At 49.1% G+C, this 16,773-nt stretch overlaps 2 non-coding genes and 4 pseudogenes across 2 annotated transcripts; all 6 read left to right on the forward strand.

The window, feature by feature from the left end:
- The first annotated feature begins 195 nt into the window (after positions 1-195).
- Positions 196-304, forward strand: LOC148667045 (5S ribosomal RNA; annotated as a pseudogene).
- A 536-nt stretch (positions 305-840) lies between these two features.
- Positions 841-959, forward strand: LOC148667046 (5S ribosomal RNA; annotated as a pseudogene).
- A 537-nt stretch (positions 960-1,496) lies between these two features.
- Positions 1,497-1,605, forward strand: LOC148667047 (5S ribosomal RNA; annotated as a pseudogene).
- A 536-nt stretch (positions 1,606-2,141) lies between these two features.
- LOC148667048 (5S ribosomal RNA) lies at positions 2,142-2,260 on the forward strand (annotated as a pseudogene).
- Positions 2,261-2,796: 536 nt separating this feature from the next.
- On the forward strand, positions 2,797-2,915 carry LOC148667049 (5S ribosomal RNA). The gene has a single exon (XR_015938191.1). It is a non-coding gene; the product is annotated as a 5S ribosomal RNA (ribosomal RNA).
- A 536-nt stretch (positions 2,916-3,451) lies between these two features.
- On the forward strand, positions 3,452-3,570 carry LOC148667050 (5S ribosomal RNA). The gene has a single exon (XR_015938193.1). It is a non-coding gene; the product is annotated as a 5S ribosomal RNA (ribosomal RNA).
- The last annotated feature ends 13,203 nt before the right edge of the window (positions 3,571-16,773 follow it).

The following is a 16,773-nucleotide window of genomic DNA, read 5'->3' on the forward strand; positions in this document are numbered from 1 at the left end:
GCCCTTTCTCCCGCAGCTCCGTCCTCATTGGAAGGAAGCAAGAGTGAAAGGCTGAAGTGAAATAGAGCGGGACGAAGGCAGTGAAGAGAGAGAACGTGGGAAGAAGAGAAAAACGCAAGGGAAAAAAAGCAGCGTCGTAAAAGAGGTGACGGAGCTGTCCTCTCAATAAGAAGGGTGCCAGCGAGCCTTGCTCTCGCTTACTGCCACACCCCCTTGAGCACGTTTGATCTCAGAAGCTAAACAGGGATGGGCCTGGTTAGTACTTGGATGGGAGACCGCCTGGGAATTCCAGGTGCTGTAAGCTCTTAAGCGCAGGAGGCGCCCTATCCCCGCTCGCTCGCTCATTCCCCTGTTCACACGTGCAGTGCGGCTTGTCCGTCTGTTTATTTGTCAGCTTTGGCGAGACACGGGTACTTGTGTATTAGCGTGAGCGTTTTTTATTCTGATCAGCAACAGTTTTACAAGTCCGCAAAGGATCGAGGAAAGGTTTATCGCCAGCTGAAAAGAGACACAGCGCTTCGGCTGTGGAGACTTGTTTGGCTGGCGTTCGGAGAGTCGCGTTTTTCAGAATTGTATTGAGATCGTTTTCCACAGAGCTCAGATGTCAAAGCACAGCAGCAGCTCTCCACAGCGATCCTCTATAGCGCCCTTTCTCCCGCAGCTCCGTCCTCATTGGAAGGAAGCAAGAGTGAAAGGCTGAAGTGAAATAGAGCGGGACGAAGGCAGTGAAGAGAGAGAACGTGGGAAGAAGAGAAAAACGCAAGGGAAAAAAAGCAGCGTCGTAAAAGAGGTGACGGAGCTGTCCTCTCAATAAGAAGGGTGCCAGCGAGCCTTGCTCTCGCTTATGGCCACACCCCCTTGAGCACGCCTGATCTCGTCTGATCTCGGAAGCTAAACAGGGATGGGCCTGGTTAGTACTTGGATGGGAGACCGCCTGGGAATACCAGGTGTTGTAAGCTTTTAAGCGCAGGAGGCGCCCTATCCCCGCTCGCTCGCTCATTCCCCTGTTCACACGTGCAGTGCGGCTTGTCCGTCTCTTTATTTGTCAGCTTTGGCGAGACACGGGTGCTTGTGTATTAGCGTGAGCGTTTTTTATTCTGATCAGGAACAGTTTTACAAGTCCGCAAAGGATCGAGGAAAGGTTTATCGCCAGCTGAAAAGAGACACAGCGCTTCGGCTGTGGAGACTTGTTCGGCTGGCGTTCGGAGAGTCGCGTTTTTCAGAATTGTATTGAGATCGTTTTCCACAGAGCTCAGATGTCAAAGCACAGCAGCAGCTCTCCACAGCGATCCTCTATAGCGCCCTTTCTCCCGCAGCACCGTCCTCATTGGAAGGAAGCAAGAGTGAAAGGCTGAAGTGAAATAGAGCGGGGACGAAGGCAGTGAAGAGAGAGAACGTGGGAAGAAGAGAAAAACGCAAGGGAAAAAAAGCAGCGTCGTAAAAGAGGTGACGGAGCTGTCCTCTCAATAAGAAGGGTGCCAGCGAGCCTTGCTCTCGCTTACTGCCACACCCCCTTGAGCACGTTTGATCTCAGAAGCTAAACAGGGATGGGCCTGGTTAGTACTTGGATGGGAGACCGCCTGGGAATTCCAGGTGCTGTAAGCTCTTAAGCGCAGGAGGCGCCCTATCCCCGCTCGCTCGTTCATTCCCCTGTTCACACGTGCAGTGCGGCTTGTCCGTCTGTATATTTGTCAGCTTTGGCGAGACACGGGTACTTGTGTATTAGCGTGAGCGTTTTTTATTCTGATCAGCAACAGTTTTACAAGTCCGCAAAGGATCGAGGAAAGGTTTATCGCCAGCTGAAAAGAGACACAGCGCTTCGGCTGTGGAGACTTGTTTGGCTGGCGTTCGGAGAGTCGCGTTTTTCAGAATTGTATTGAGATCGTTTTCCACAGAGCTCAGATGTCAAAGCACAGCAGCAGCTCTCCACAGCGATCCTCTATAGCGCCCTTTCTCCCGCAGCTCCGTCCTCATTGGAAGGAAGCAAGAGTGAAAGGCTGAAGTGAAATAGAGCGGGACGAAGGCAGTGAAGAGAGAGAACGTGGGAAGAAGAGAAAAACGCAAGGGAAAAAAAGCAGCGTCGTAAAAGAGGTGACGGAGCTGTCCTCTCAATAAGAAGGGTGCCAGCGAGCCTTGCTCTCGCTTATGGCCACACCCCCTTGAGCACGCCTGATCTCGTCTGATCTCGGAAGCTAAACAGGGATGGGCCTGGTTAGTACTTGGATGGGAGACCGCCTGGGAATACCAGGTGTTGTAAGCTTTTAAGCGCAGGAGGCTCCCTATCCCCGCTCGCTCGCTCATTCCCCTGTTCACACGTGCAGTGCGGCTTGTCCGTCTGTTTATTTGTCAGCTTTGGCGAGACACGGGTACTTGTGTATTAGCGTGAGCGTTTTTTATTCTGATCAGCAACAGTTTTACAAGTCCGCAAAGGATCGAGGAAAGGTTTATCGCCAGCTGAAAAGAGACACAGCGCTTCGGCTGTGGAGACTTGTTTGGCTGGCGTTCGGAGAGTCGCGTTTTTCAGAATTGTATTGAGATCGTTTTCCACAGAGCTCAGATGTCAAAGCACAGCAGCAGCTCTCCACAGCGATCCTCTATAGCGCCCTTTCTCCCGCAGCTCCGTCCTCATTGGAAGGAAGCAAGAGTGAAAGGCTGAAGTGAAATAGAGCGGGACGAAGGCAGTGAAGAGAGAGAACGTGGGAAGAAGAGAAAAACGCAAGGGAAAAAAAGCAGCGTCGTAAAAGAGGTGACGGAGCTGTCCTCTCAATAAGAAGGGTGCCAGCGAGCCTTGCTCTCGCTTATGGCCACACCCCCTTGAGCACGCCTGATCTCGTCTGATCTCGGAAGCTAAACAGGGATGGGCCTGGTTAGTACTTGGATGGGAGACCGCCTGGGAATACCAGGTGCTGTAAGCTTTTAAGCGCAGGAGGCGCCCTATCCCCGCTCGCTCGCTCATTCCCCTGTTAACACGTGCAGTGCGGCTTGTCCGTCTGTTTATTTGTCAGCTTTGGCGAGACACGGGTACTTGTGTATTAGCGTGAGCGTTTTTTATTCTGATCAGCAACAGTTTTACAAGTCCGCAAAGGATCGAGGAAAGGTTTATCGCCAGCTGAAAAGAGACACAGCGCTTCGGCTGTGGAGACTTGTTCGGCTGGCGTTCGGAGAGTCGCGTTTTTCAGAATTGTATTGAGATCGTTTTCCACAGAGCTCAGATGTCAAAGCACAGCAGCAGCTCTCCACAGCGATCCTCTATAGCGCCCTTTCTCCCGCAGCTCCGTCCTCATTGGAAGGAAGCAAGAGTGAAAGGCTGAAGTGAAATAGAGCGGGACGAAGGCAGTGAAGAGAGAGAACGTGGGAAGAAGAGAAAAACGCAAGGGAAAAAAAGCAGCGTCGTAAAAGAGGTGACGGAGCTGTCCTCTCAATAAGAAGGGTGCCAGCGAGCCTTGCTCTCGCTTATGGCCACACCCCCTTGAGCACGCCTGATCTCGTCTGATCTCGGAAGCTAAACAGGGATGGGCCTGGTTAGTACTTGGATGGGAGACCGCCTGGGAATACCAGGTGCTGTAAGCTTTTAAGCGCAGGAGGCGCCCTATCCCCGCTCGCTCGCTCATTCCCCTGTTCACAAATGTATCCTCGTGTATTAGTACCTGTGTGTGCGTTGTTTGAGTTATGTCGCATGGTTGGATTCTAAGACCATTAAAAGAATCAATTTTGTGATTTACTGCCACAAAAATAATTGTCCCAGTAAATGCCCAAACCCCTACAGAACTGGTGCCTCGTGAGAGAACACTACAACAGTGTGTGATATCCTGTCCCAGCCTGTGGAGCAGACAGCGAGCCTGTCTCTTAATAATACTAATAATACAGTGTGTGATCTCCTGTCCCAGCCTGGGAAACAGTGAGTCAGCCTCTCAATAATTATAATACAGTGTGATCTACTGTCCCAGCCTGAGGAACACACAGTGAGTCTGTATCTAAATAATAATAATACAGTGCGTGATCTCCTGTACTAGCCTGAGGAACAGACAGCGAGCCTGTCTTTCAATAATGATAACCTAGTGTGGAATGTCCTGTCCCAGTCTGAAGAACAAACAGTGAGCATGTCCCTCAGTAATAATAGAACAGTGTGTGATCTCCAGTCCCAGCAGGAGGAACAGACAGTGAGTCTGTATCTCAATAATAATAATACAGTGTGTGATCTCCTGTCCAAGCCTGGGGAACACTGAGGCTGTCTCTCAATACTAATAATACAGTGTGTGATATCCTGCCCCAGCCTGAGGAACAGACAGTGAGCCTGTCTCTCAATAATAATAATACAGTGTGTGATTTCCTGTCCCAGCCTGGGGAACAGTGAACCAGATACTCAATAATAATAATACAGTGTGTGATCTCCTGTCTCAGCCTGGGGAACACTGAGCCTGTCTCTCAGACCCCACCCGCACTGCCCTGGTCCAACACGAGATCAACACCGGCGACGCTCGGCCCATCCACATCCCACCGGGACGCATGGTTCATGCCAAGCGGACCGCCGCCGAGGAAAAGATCCGGGAGATGGCCACAGCGGGGGTGATTGAGCCCTCCGCGAGCCCGTGGTCGGCGCCAGCTGTACTGGTAAAAAAAAAAGACGGCTCGTGGAGGTTCTGCGTCAACTACCGCAAGGTGAACGAGGTCACCCGGAAAGATTCCTACCCCCTGCCGAGGATAGATGACGCCCTAGACTTCATCACCGGGTCGACCTGGTTCAGCTCCCTGGACCTCCGCTGCGGCTTCTGGCAGGTACCGCTTGCTCCCGATGCTCGCCCGAAGACGGCCTTTTCTATCGGCCAGGGCCTCTGGCAGTTTACTGTCATGCCTTTTGGCCTGTGCAATGTCCAGACGACGTTCGAGAGGCTGATGGAGAGGGTGCTGGCATCTGTCCCGCGGAACCAGTGTGTGCTGTGTCTGGATGATCTGCTGGTTCATGCCCGGGGCTTCGACCAGGCCTTGACGAACCTCCAGGCGGTGCTGGCCTGAGGCTCAACCCCCGCAAGTGCGAGCTCCTGCGGCGGGAGGTGAGCTTCCTGGGACATGTTGTTGGACCGCGAGGGGTGGCTACGGACCCAGGTAAGGTCGCCGCAGTGAGGTACTGGCCGACTCCACGCACCGTCACGGAGCTCCGCAGCTTTCTGGGGTTGGCCTCGTACTACCGGAGGTTCGTCCGGGACTTTGCCAGCATCGCTGCCCCGCTGCACCGCCTCACCGACAAGGGCCGCCATTTCGACTGGGACTCGGGCTGTGAGACTGCCTTTGGCCGGTTGCGTGAAGCTCTGGTGGGGGCCCCCGTGCTGGCCTACCCCGACCCGCGGTTGCCGTATGTTCTCGACACCGACGCGAGTGACTCGGGGGTGGGGGCGGTGTTGGCGCAGGAGGGGCCGGATGGGGAGCGCGTAGTGGCCTACTATAGTCGGCCTTTGACTAGGCCTGAGCGGAACTACTGCGTGACCCATCGCGAGCTGCTGGCGGTGATGGCGGCGGTCCACCACTTCAGGCTGTACCTGTTCGGGACCCGGTTCCGGCTGAGGACCGACCATGCGTCCCTCACCTGGCTGCTCCACTTTAAGGAGCCGAAGGGGCAGATGGCGCGATGGATAGAGATCCTGCAGGAGTACGACTTCACTGTCGTGCACCGTGCGGGGTCTCACCATCTCAATGCCGACGCTCTCTCGTGGCGCCCCTGCGAGGCCGCGGACTGCCACCACTGCGCCCGGCGGGAGCAGCGTGAGGAGGCTGTCCGCACCGTGGCGGGGGTGAGCACCGCGGTCACGGCCCGGGAGGGGCCGCTGGGGGTGGGCCTGCCAGACCTGGCGCAGCGTCAGGCAGCTGATCCTGACGTGGGGCCGGTGCTCTGCTGGAGGGCAGCAGGAGTGCGGCCTACGCGAGAGAAGCTCGCCCCGCACCCGAAGTCTGTCAAGGCCCTCTGCGCCCTGTGGGAGGCCTTGGAGGTAAAGGACGGGGTGCTGCACCGGGGGTGGCGGGTACCCTCCAGTGGTGAGGTACGGTGGCAGCTGGTGGTGCCTCGGTCGCTCCGCGGGGCGGTGCTCCGAGCGGTGCACGGCCAGCCGGGCATGGGGCACTTCGGCGGTAAGAAAACCCTGCAGCGTCTCCGAGGCCATTTTTATTGGGGTCTTTGCCACTGGGACGTGCAGAGGTACTGCCGAACGTGTGCGGTGTGCGTGGCGCAGAAGGGTCCCCCCGAGCGCTCTCGGGCCCCCCTCCAACAACACCAGGTGGGGGCTCCTATGGAGCGGGTGGGGGTGGACGTTTTGGGCCCGTTTCCGCGCACCGAGGCTGGGAACCGCTACGTCTTGGTGGCCATGGATTATTTTACGAAGTGGCCGGAGGCCTACGCCCTCCCGGACCAGAGTGCCCCAACGGTGGCCGATGCACTGCTGGAGGGGATATTTGCCAGGCTGGGGGTGCCGGAGGAGTTACACAGTGACCAGGGGCGTAACTTCGAGGTCTTCGCCAGAGTGTGCCAGCGCCTGGGGATCACTAAGACGCGGACCACACCGCTGCATCCCCAGAGCGACGGGTTGGTGGAGCGGTTTAATCGGACGCTCGCCACCCAGCTGGCCACCCTGGTGTCCCGGCACCAACGGGACTGGGACCGCCACCTCCCCCTTGCGCTCTGGGCGTACAGGACCGCGGTCCAGGAATCCACCGGGTGCACCCCGGCCTTGCTCATGCTGGGCCGGGAAATGCGAACCCCGGTGGACCTGGTCTTCGGCCCGCCGCCCGGAGACGGGTCGGCACCGCCGGCTGGACCGGACTACGAGTGGGACCTGCGGCAGCGGATGCAGCAGGTGCACAGCTTTGCACGGACCCACCTGACACAGGCGGGGGTCCGGCAGAAGCGGCACTACGACCTGCGCTGCAGGGGGCCTGCCTTCCAGCCCAGGGACTCGGTTTGGGTGTACAACCCACGCCGCTGCAAAGGCCTCAGCCTTAAGCTGGCGCCGTTGTGGGAGGGTCCCGCTGAGGTACTCGGGGTGGTGGGTGAGGTCTGCTACCGTGTCCGGTTGCGAACACGGGGGAGAGTGGTGGTCCTGCACCGAGACCGCCTGGCCCCCTACCGGGCCCGGGAGGAGGAGCCGTGTGGGGAGGCTCTACAGGAGCAGCCGGGGCTGGAGCCGGACGATAGTGGGGCGTCCGTGGGTCGCCAGCCGTCACTGCGGCGCAGGGTTCCACAGCAGTTAGCCCAGTACGAGTACAGCCTGAGGGGGGTGTTCGAAGTCGGCGAGACGCCAGACGCAAGATGCCAGACGCCAGACGCTTCAGGTGGGGGCAGTGTAATGCCCTCGCCTGGTGGTGAGGAGAAAGTGCCCCTAGGCGCTCGTAGTACCGCTGGGCATGCTGGGAGTGGTAGCCGGGGAGAGTCTGAGGGTCAGCACGATGACCAGCGGCTGACCCTACCTGTGTAAATAATGTCCTAGTAGTTCTAGTGCCCTGTGTAGTCTTGTAAAAGTATAGTGTGTTGTTAGGTAATTACCACCCTAACTATGTGTACTTGTTCCCTCAGTCTCCTCATGTGTGTGTATATCCTGTGTATATCCTGTTTTGTGTTAATGTTTGTTTGTTAATCACGTCTTCACTCGTCCTTTGTTCTGAAAAGAACCTGCAAATGCTACAGGTTTTATTTTATAAACACCAGTATTGACACTTTGATCAGTATATTTATTATTAGTAGCCAGTCTTATAAATTTACAATTTAGATTAAGTCTGGTAACAGTTATACAGTTAATTTAAATCATCAGACCACTGATGGAACTGAGAGCTGGGTGGAAATAAAACCAGGATACACATTTTAACCTCCAGGATCAGGAGTCTGATCCTCCTGGCTTCTTTACTCTGAAGATTTGTGTAAAACTCTTAAAAGCGCTTATTTCAGGGACTCGTGCTTGTCCTCTACTGCTCCACACGGGTACGCTTTGTAACGCAATAATCTGCGATGTAAACTTTTTTTTCTGTTTAATGAATTTTATTCCTAGGTTTGTCGCTCTCCTTCTCCAACTGTGATGATTCGCTTCTCTTCACAGTCCGGTGTGTTTTTTTTTGGGGGGGAGATTTTATATCTGTAAGAAAAGCCCCCCCGGGGCTCCGGACAGGAGTCTCCTCCAGCTCTGCTTTGTCAGAAAGAGCGCTGTGACGTCACAGACACCAGCCAGAGCGCCGGGATCAGAGAGCGAGACCGCGGGAGACGCGCGGAGGGAACGGAGGAGAATTATTGATCACTTATGTATCGACAACCAATTTATTCAGCTGAAGGACCATAGAATAATCGATTAACTTCACTGATTGGTGAGTACTGATTCTTTTCTTGACCCTGTTTAAATATCTAGAAAACAGTCAATAAAGACTGTATCGATCAATTACCATAGTGCGTTTAGTGTTAATAATGTTCAATCCGAAATTAAACAATGATTATTCATATTATTATTTAGGTAACTCTATCCTAGAGCTAGAAAATTATATTCCAAGTTGATAAATGTATGTAAGTAACAGTTTAAATGCATTTTTTCCAGTGTTTATAAATCATAAGTATGGTAACCACGGCAACAGCCGGCACGTCACTGTATGTGTCTAGGTGTCTCGCATTCGTCACAGAGAGTGTATGTGACGTCACGGGCAGCAACTAATTCTACTACTAGTGTATTCATTTTAACATTAGTGAGAGTACAACTGGTAGTTTTAATGGTAGTGTTCATAACAAAGTGTGAGTATTAATAACAAAGCGCTTGTTTGTTAATCGCGTCTCCACTCGTCCTTTGTTCTGAAAAGAACCTGTAAATGCTACAATATTCTTTACTCAGCAGCTTATTAAAAACAGCTCCCGTGATGTTCAAACCGATTTTTTACACAGAACACTGACACAGCTTTGCGTTCTGAATCTCTTTTTCTCGTGTGTTTATTTAATGTGGCACAATGCACTGGGATAAGGGTATTCTGTTCACAAACCAATAGCATTTAAACCACAGCCCAGGTTCGATCTGTCTCCCCGAATCACCAGGGCGCACACACACACACACCCATGCCGTTGAAGTGCTCTGCTTCATTTCTAAGGGCAACTCAACATTCACTCCTACCCCGAGTGCAGAAAAGACAGCGTCCGCAGCAACAACAGCTCAGGTCTCTGCACAGGAGCTAAGCTGCCCCCATCTCCTCTGCTCTGCGGCTCCTGCGGAGCGGAGTCCTGCCTGGAGCCGTGTTTGCAGGCGGCGGCTCCCCGCGCCCTGTCTGTGCGTCGTGTCCAAGAGCTCCTGGGAGGAAGAGAGAGCCCTCCCACTTGGGGGCTTTTCCACGGTCTGTGTGAGGAGGGGCGGGTGTGTCCAGTAGCTTATCGAGCGGAAGCCTGGGGCGGCGGAGAGCTGTGATCGTGCAGACCTTGAGGTGTCACCTCTTTGTCTGCTTTCCCGCCCCCCCCTCCGCCCAAGCTCTGCTCCAAAGTTGCCCGGCAACCCCTCACACCTGCACGTGTCACAACGTAAGGTGTGGTCATGAGACACCCATGGGGTGTCGTTCTGTTCTTGCTAATTGTTTCCTGCCCGTCGCCGGCAGGAGTCCATGCGAGGAAGATGCGCTGGACAGAGCTCAGAGGGCGCACCTGGGTGGCTTTCCTTCTGAGTGACGTTCCTGCAACACTCTCCCGCTCCTCTTGGTGCGCTCATGCCGCAACACAGGAAGGCTGGAGCAGACAGACAAATGATCATATTTTAACAGAACCTTGAAAGCAGGTGCATTTATACAGAGACTTGATTACACACAGGTGGATTCTATTTATCACCATCAGTCATTTAGGACAACATTGGATCATTCAGAGATCCTCGCTGAACTTCTGGAGTGAGTTTGCTGCACTGAAAGTAAAGGGGCCGAATAATTTTGCACGCCCCACTTTTCATTTTTTTATTAGTTAAAAAAGTTTCAAAAATCCAATAGATTTCGTTCCACTTCACAATTGTGTCCCACTTGTTGGTGATTCTTCACATGAAATAAAAAATTTATATCTTTATGTTTGAAGCCTGAAATGTGGCAAAAGGTTGAAAAGTTCAAGGGGGCCGAATACTTTCGCAAGGCACTGTACATACAGTAAAAAGCCTCAGGCACTGTGTTAGATGTGTTTTCGACGTTATATATGCGTTTATTCATGTCGTCGATTTTACGGTTGCAATTCGACGTTGATTATACGTCGAGGCGACGTATATATACGTATAGACGTAATTTCGCCGTAAATATACGTATATTCGACGAATCAATGCCCACAGCTTGGCATACAAGGGTTTTGCAGAGGGGGTCTTGCCACCTGCCTGAAAAAAAACAGTAAAATGTTTGAGTGCCTATAGAGTTTCTATTTTTATTTTCTTGACAAAAGTTGATACCATTTCCTGGACACCCCGTCCCCCATCAGTGCGCGGTGCCCGGGGAAAAATCTGTAGGGGGGCGTCTGAAATTCTGAGGGGGGAGTGATATTTCGGTTGAAACGGAGCTGTACGGTGCAGCTACCCAAATGAAATCTCGCAGCTATGCCATTAATTAGTGCGTCATGATAGAAGATAACGACTAGCAATCTGGTATTTGCGATGAAGTTCAGTTTCACATTTTTTGTCACTCTCACGGTTTGTATTGCCTGGAGCGAAAAGTACCATAAGCGTTCATTTTTGCAGCTACATGGACGTTCTGAATCGTTAAGAAAAAAATGTTGTAAAACCAACAGAAAGCACAGACTGCTATAACTAGTCCTAATTATATAACGATTTTAAGTATAATGATAAACTAGTGCAAGGAATCGGTCCACCTGAGCAAACAGGATCGTAATGTTGACACTCAATAACGACACTGATATGTGCAGTTCCTGGAATGATAGCCCTCCTGCCCATCAAACAGACTGAGTGACTGTTCGTGTCATTTAGTGTTGTCTGACCATTGACAAAGTACAACTATTTTTTAGGGCGCAAATTAAGTTAGGTAAATCTTTTTGCCCAAAACTGAAGGGGTGATATTCCCCCCTCCCCCCGCGATGCCAGGCCTGTCCCCCTCCTATTCCATAATGTCATTATATATAATACCATACAACAGTGACCGATCCTTACTAACTGCATGTGTTAAAATTGCACATCAGCTCATAGCAGGGGGCACATAGCCGCGATGTATTATCAATGTTAAATTTCAACCATAATATCGACAACATTATTAAACGCATACGTTGAGAAAATATCGAACCCAGCATATTTTCCGGTTATATACCACAATGCATTGCTAGTATTCGTTGGTCACCATTTTGGACACGTTTTTCAAACGTAGAAGTATATCCGCAAATATCTCAGCAATCCTCTTTTGACGAGTAAGTATGAACAATAATAATACTATCTGAATACATACAGATCTTTCTTAATATTATTTTGATTAAAATAGTACGTGAATAAGCAAAAAAATGGCACATAAAATAGTGTGAATGGGGAAGATGACACAAAATCGCTTTGCCGTTTCTCTTATTCTTATTCTATGTTGTACTTTCAAACTTTGGGTACTCTTTAATTAGGACAGACTTTATTGCTCAACTGCTATGATGCAAGCCAAATTTTATACATTTATTTCAGCTTTGAGCTTAGTAAACTGTTCATTTTTTAGATTATACTAAAGAAGATATTAATCATCATTTATTTGGGAAGTAATATTATATAATTTTCTCCTAGCTGCGGTGCTGAAGTCCCACCCTACATCAACAGAAAAAGAAATAAAGGAGCACGCAATGTGTTACTTGAAGAATGCATATGCAAGGCAGGGGGCCAGGAGATCTGGACTCTGAAAATAATAGGTTTTTGGTTCTAACTGTTAGGACAATTAGACAGGGTTTGCAAATAGTGGACAAAAATCGTCTTAACTTCCATTGTAATATTTTTTTTTCTTGGAAATATAGAAGTTGTACATTTTAAAATGTATATTTGAATCAAAATGTGGTTTTGAGTTAGTGTGTTAATGTAATTAGTTTTGTGTTTGTCATTACTATACTGTATATTGCCATGTTACCAGAATTTGTAGCTGAAGTTTAAGACTAGTTGTGTTTTTTATGATTATTGCCCATATGTTGATTGTTGATTGATTGTATACAATGTATAATTTGAAATACGTATGTTTCAGGTGTGAATGTGTATTTTCAGAATAAATTTCTAAACCTAATCATTGGCTTGGTTTACTTGTATTTTACACCTATAAAATCTATCTTTGATGTATAATAGACCTCTAATGTTATCCGTATAATAGACCTCTAACCATATACGTATAATAGACGTCTAAAGTTATACGTATAATAGACCTCTAACCATATACGTATAATAGACCTCTAAAGTTATACGTATAATAGACCTCTAACCATATACGTATAATAGTCCTCTAAAGTAATCCGTATAATAGACCTCTAAAGTTATCCGTATAATAGAACTCCAACCATTTATGTATAATGAACGTCTAAACATAGACGTATAATTGACGTATAACTTTAGACGTATATTAGAATTTCATTCTAGACGAATTGTAGACCACATTTAGACGTCTAAGGTATGCGTTTAATAGACGTATATTATACGTCTTTTGCCCACTGGGTAAGCTGATCACGAGATAGAAAGATCACCCGTTTTTCGCGCATAAAAAGTGGCTATTAACTGGGTGAACTGTTATTAACTGGAGTCAACTGGGTGAAAACACATAATATGAACATGAAACAAAACAAAAAATAAAAATAAGATACAATCTACAGACATTAAAACCGGTGTCATGGAAATATAACTATCAAGGAAGCCACAAGAGAGAGTTCTCACCTGAGTAAGGTCTTTATTTCAAGATTGGGAGCAACCAGAGACTCAATTTGTTACAAGCAGTACAGGGTTTTTACAAGACGTTGCGCTGTAAAAAAGCTCAGCGCTTTGTCCCTTCTAAAACTTCCACTTTCCCTAAGAGAAAACAGATTACATCAAAAAGCGAAAGAAGAAGCACTAGATATGTTATTCAAAGCTTATCAGTTACTTTCAGCTAATTCTAACGACCCAGACAGCATATATTGTTTTGGTACATTGTCTTCTAAAGTAACCTAAACAGTGTACTTTGTTGACGCACTGTTTTCTAAGATTCTGCACGTACTGTAGCACAGCAATTACATCCTTGAAATATATTATCTAAAAGCCTCAATATATTTCTTTGCAAAGCTCTCTACATTTTAAGAATCAATTTACTTATTAGATTTCCACTTCAAGACTTGTTCGGCTGGCGTTCGGGGAGTCGCGTTTTTCAGAATTGTATTGAGATTATTTTCCACAGAGCTCAGATGTCAAAGCACAGCAGCAGCTCTCCACAGCGATCCTCTATAGCGCCCTTTCTCCCGCAGCTCCGTCCTCATTGGAAGGAAGCAAGAGTGAAAGGCTGAAGTGAAATAGAGCGGGGACGAAGGCAGTGAAGAGAGAGAACGTGGTGTAGCGGCGAGGCTTAATAAAAAAAGGCAGTATTAAGTGTTCTGAGCCTTCCCAAATGAGGCCCCATTTCTCTGTTCATCTCTGTGGTGCAGCCTCAGAGAAACTATTCATGCAAGATGTTTTCTTTTGATAAGGACAGCTCCCAAAGGGGGATGCACTTAGCTAAGCCTGGCTATCATGATCAATGGTCATCCATTGGTGCCTATCTGTCTAGGGAGTGCCAGTTGGACATCTGGACTGCATTCCTAAGTGTCAGGAGTAAGTGACTCATATCTCACCTTGATCAACCAATCAGGGACTGGTAGGGCCGAGTAACCCACGTGGGACTCTGATGCCCATGGAACTTTCAGCCAATCAATGAGCTGAAGTTCCTCCAGGTAAAAACAGGCAACACAGAGAGCCTGAGAGATTCAGGGAGATTCAGATTCAGCAAGATTCTGGAGAGGATTCTGTGGACTGTTCTAAAGGGAATTCAAAGGAGAATTCCAGGGCAGGATGGCCCAGGAGCAGAAGGCTCCCAAGGGCAGGACATTCTCGCAGCGCGCCTCCTGACCATCCTGAGACTCAGCCCGGACAACCACGGAACGGCCAGTGTGTCCGAGTGCCAGAACTTTCCTTTGTTCTAAGAGTCTAGAGTGGAGGTTGCCAGAGAGTAACCAGCAGCAGGCCTCGTGAACAGGTCGGAACTGTGGACAGCTGAATCACTATTCAGAACTAGCTCTTCATCAGGAACGAACCGGTCCTCTTCCTGACTTGCTGGGACCCACAGTCATCTTTTCTCCTGTGCACAAACTTTGCTAGTTAAAGCCAACAGTGAGCATCAGCAGCGCACCGTCGCAAGCCGCACAGCACAACCTGGCACCGAGCCAGAGAGCGCGGATTGGATAGCAACAGCCTGCAACTGTTTCTTTGTGCCCGCAGGAGATCTGAATCCCCAGAAATTGGATGAGTATTTAACTTCAATGCATTACAGCTCGAGAATTCAATTGTTATCCCAACCAGTTGATATCAATTTAATTCCTAAGAGTTATGTACTTGTTTTGAGTATCTCATGTAGAAGTTGTAAACAAGTTCAATTACGAAACGGTCTAAATGAATGATATACCGAACTTATGTCCTCTTGATATGTGTAACTCTTTGTAACTGAATGAATTTATATCTTTTGTATTCTGATAACCCTTACGATAAGATCTGTTAGGTTTGCATGCATATTCTATATATTAATAAATGTTTCCTCGTGTATTAGTACCTGTGTTTGTGCGTTGTTTGAGTTATGTCACATGGTTGGACTCTAAAGCCATCAAAAGAATCAACTTTGTGATTTACTGCTACAATTAATAATTGTCTCAGTAAATGCCCAAACCCTACAGAACTGGTGCCTTCAGAGAGCCACTAACATTACATATTTGGCGTCCCTGAACCGGTTTTCTTACATTTTTGGCGTCCCTGGGTGGGCGTGGCAAGACTGAAATGAGTCAACCAAGCAGAATAATTCATATAAAATGCCGCGGGTTTCATACACGACAATACAGTGTGCTGAAAGCCGAAAGAAAAAAAAGTTCCCCTTGCTCTTTAAGCAGTGCTTGATTGTTTTGTGATCTTTTGCGATCTACCGGGTTGATTGCATACTTGATCTTGTGGTTTTCTGTGGTAAAACTGTGATTTCGTACTTAAAAGTAATACTCTTTAAGTTTAACGATGGTTGCTAAAAGGTCTGAATTCGAGTCGCTATTAAGCACTCTCTCTAGCAGCGACAGGTCTGACCACGATCTCTTCCATATCTCCGTCAGCGGAGAAGCTAGGAGAATAAACCTCCATTCTCTGAGAGAGTTAGCGAAGGACATGGAGAGATTTGACCCTGCAGTGTCAGAGAATAATATCGAGAGTTATATTCAAGACCTCAGGTATACCCTGCAGTACCTGCCAAACGCCACAGAACAGGAGAAAGTGTTTCTGGTCAGGAAAACTAGCAGCAGAGCTGTACATGAGTGGATGGCTAGGCAGATGAAGAAAGTCTGTAATGACTTTGAACAGCTGTGTCAAGCACTTATCGAAGAATACAGTGCGTTTATTGACCCGACTGCCGCGATAGCCACCGCCCTTAACATTAAGCACGAGAGAGCAGAGTCCCCTCGCGAATATTACGAGAGACTTAGATGAACTTATTTTGCAGGGCGAAATGATGAGGGTTGCGAAGAGAACACACATTTCAAGGGTTTATTCATTGCGAATCTCCACCCGTCAGTCAGAAAGATGATCTTAATGCATACAGATGCACAGACCATGAAAATGACTGATATTAAGAGATTCGTGCAGAAAGCCTGGGAGTATGATGTCCAAAGTCGCTCTGAGCAAAAAGCTGTTAAAGCGACTGTGTTCGCCGTCAGAGCCAGCAGGGTTAATTCCCCCCTGCTCAAAGGAGCACAAGCTCCTGAGCTGGCTAAGCCCCGTTCCAAAGCACTCACACAGGACCGCACCCAGCGTCCTAAGTGCCATGAGAACACCGGGGGAGGGAAAGGGCTAGATAAAGCTGAACAAAAGGATTCAGTAGCTGCCCACCTGGCCAGGCTTGAACAAGTTTTATTAGGACAGGGACAACCACTCCCCAAGGCTGCCGGAAGCGTGAATGAGCTGATACTCTCCACTGGAGGAGGCGGAGACCCGCCCCCTCTCCCTCCCTCAGTCTATCTGATTGAGCGGAAGGGTTCCTGCCTGGATAAGGTCAGCCACTCCCAAGCGAGTGCTGACTCCACCCCTGAAGTCACAGAGCAGGCAGTAAAACACAGAGGAAAAGCAGGAAGCTTTTACCTCAAGGCTGCCATGGGAGATGTCTTACACAGTGAGACACTGATTGACACTGAGGTTGAAAGGTGTTTGATGTCACACGGCAAGCTCAAACGGGTAGAAAAAGAAAAGGGCATGCGACTCAGAGAGGAACCTTTGGTGGATCACAAGAAAGGCAAAGTGTGGAAACAGGTCAAGGCTCCTAAGCCTTCTGTACAGAAGGAAAGGGGGGCCAAGAGGCAGACTGTGCTCACACAGTGCCCACCGAACACAGAAGCCTATGTGGAGATTCCTTCTGTTCCCTCTGGACAAGAAATAAAAATATTTCCTGGTTCCCCGGATATACAGGGAAGTCGTGTCCCGGCCAAGGTCCCAACAGCCTCCCTGACACAGGAGCGGTGCTCCAAGCAGCCGCCTGATCCACCAGGTAAAGCACACCCCTTTTACATCCCTAAAGAGGAGCAGATCTCCCCACCTGGCGATGAAAAGGAGC

Source organism: Lepisosteus platostomus, chromosome 5 (assembly GCF_059453375.1).
Source record: "Lepisosteus platostomus isolate fLepPlt1 chromosome 5, fLepPlt1.hap1, whole genome shotgun sequence".
NCBI lineage: Eukaryota > Metazoa > Chordata > Actinopteri > Semionotiformes > Lepisosteidae > Lepisosteus > Lepisosteus platostomus.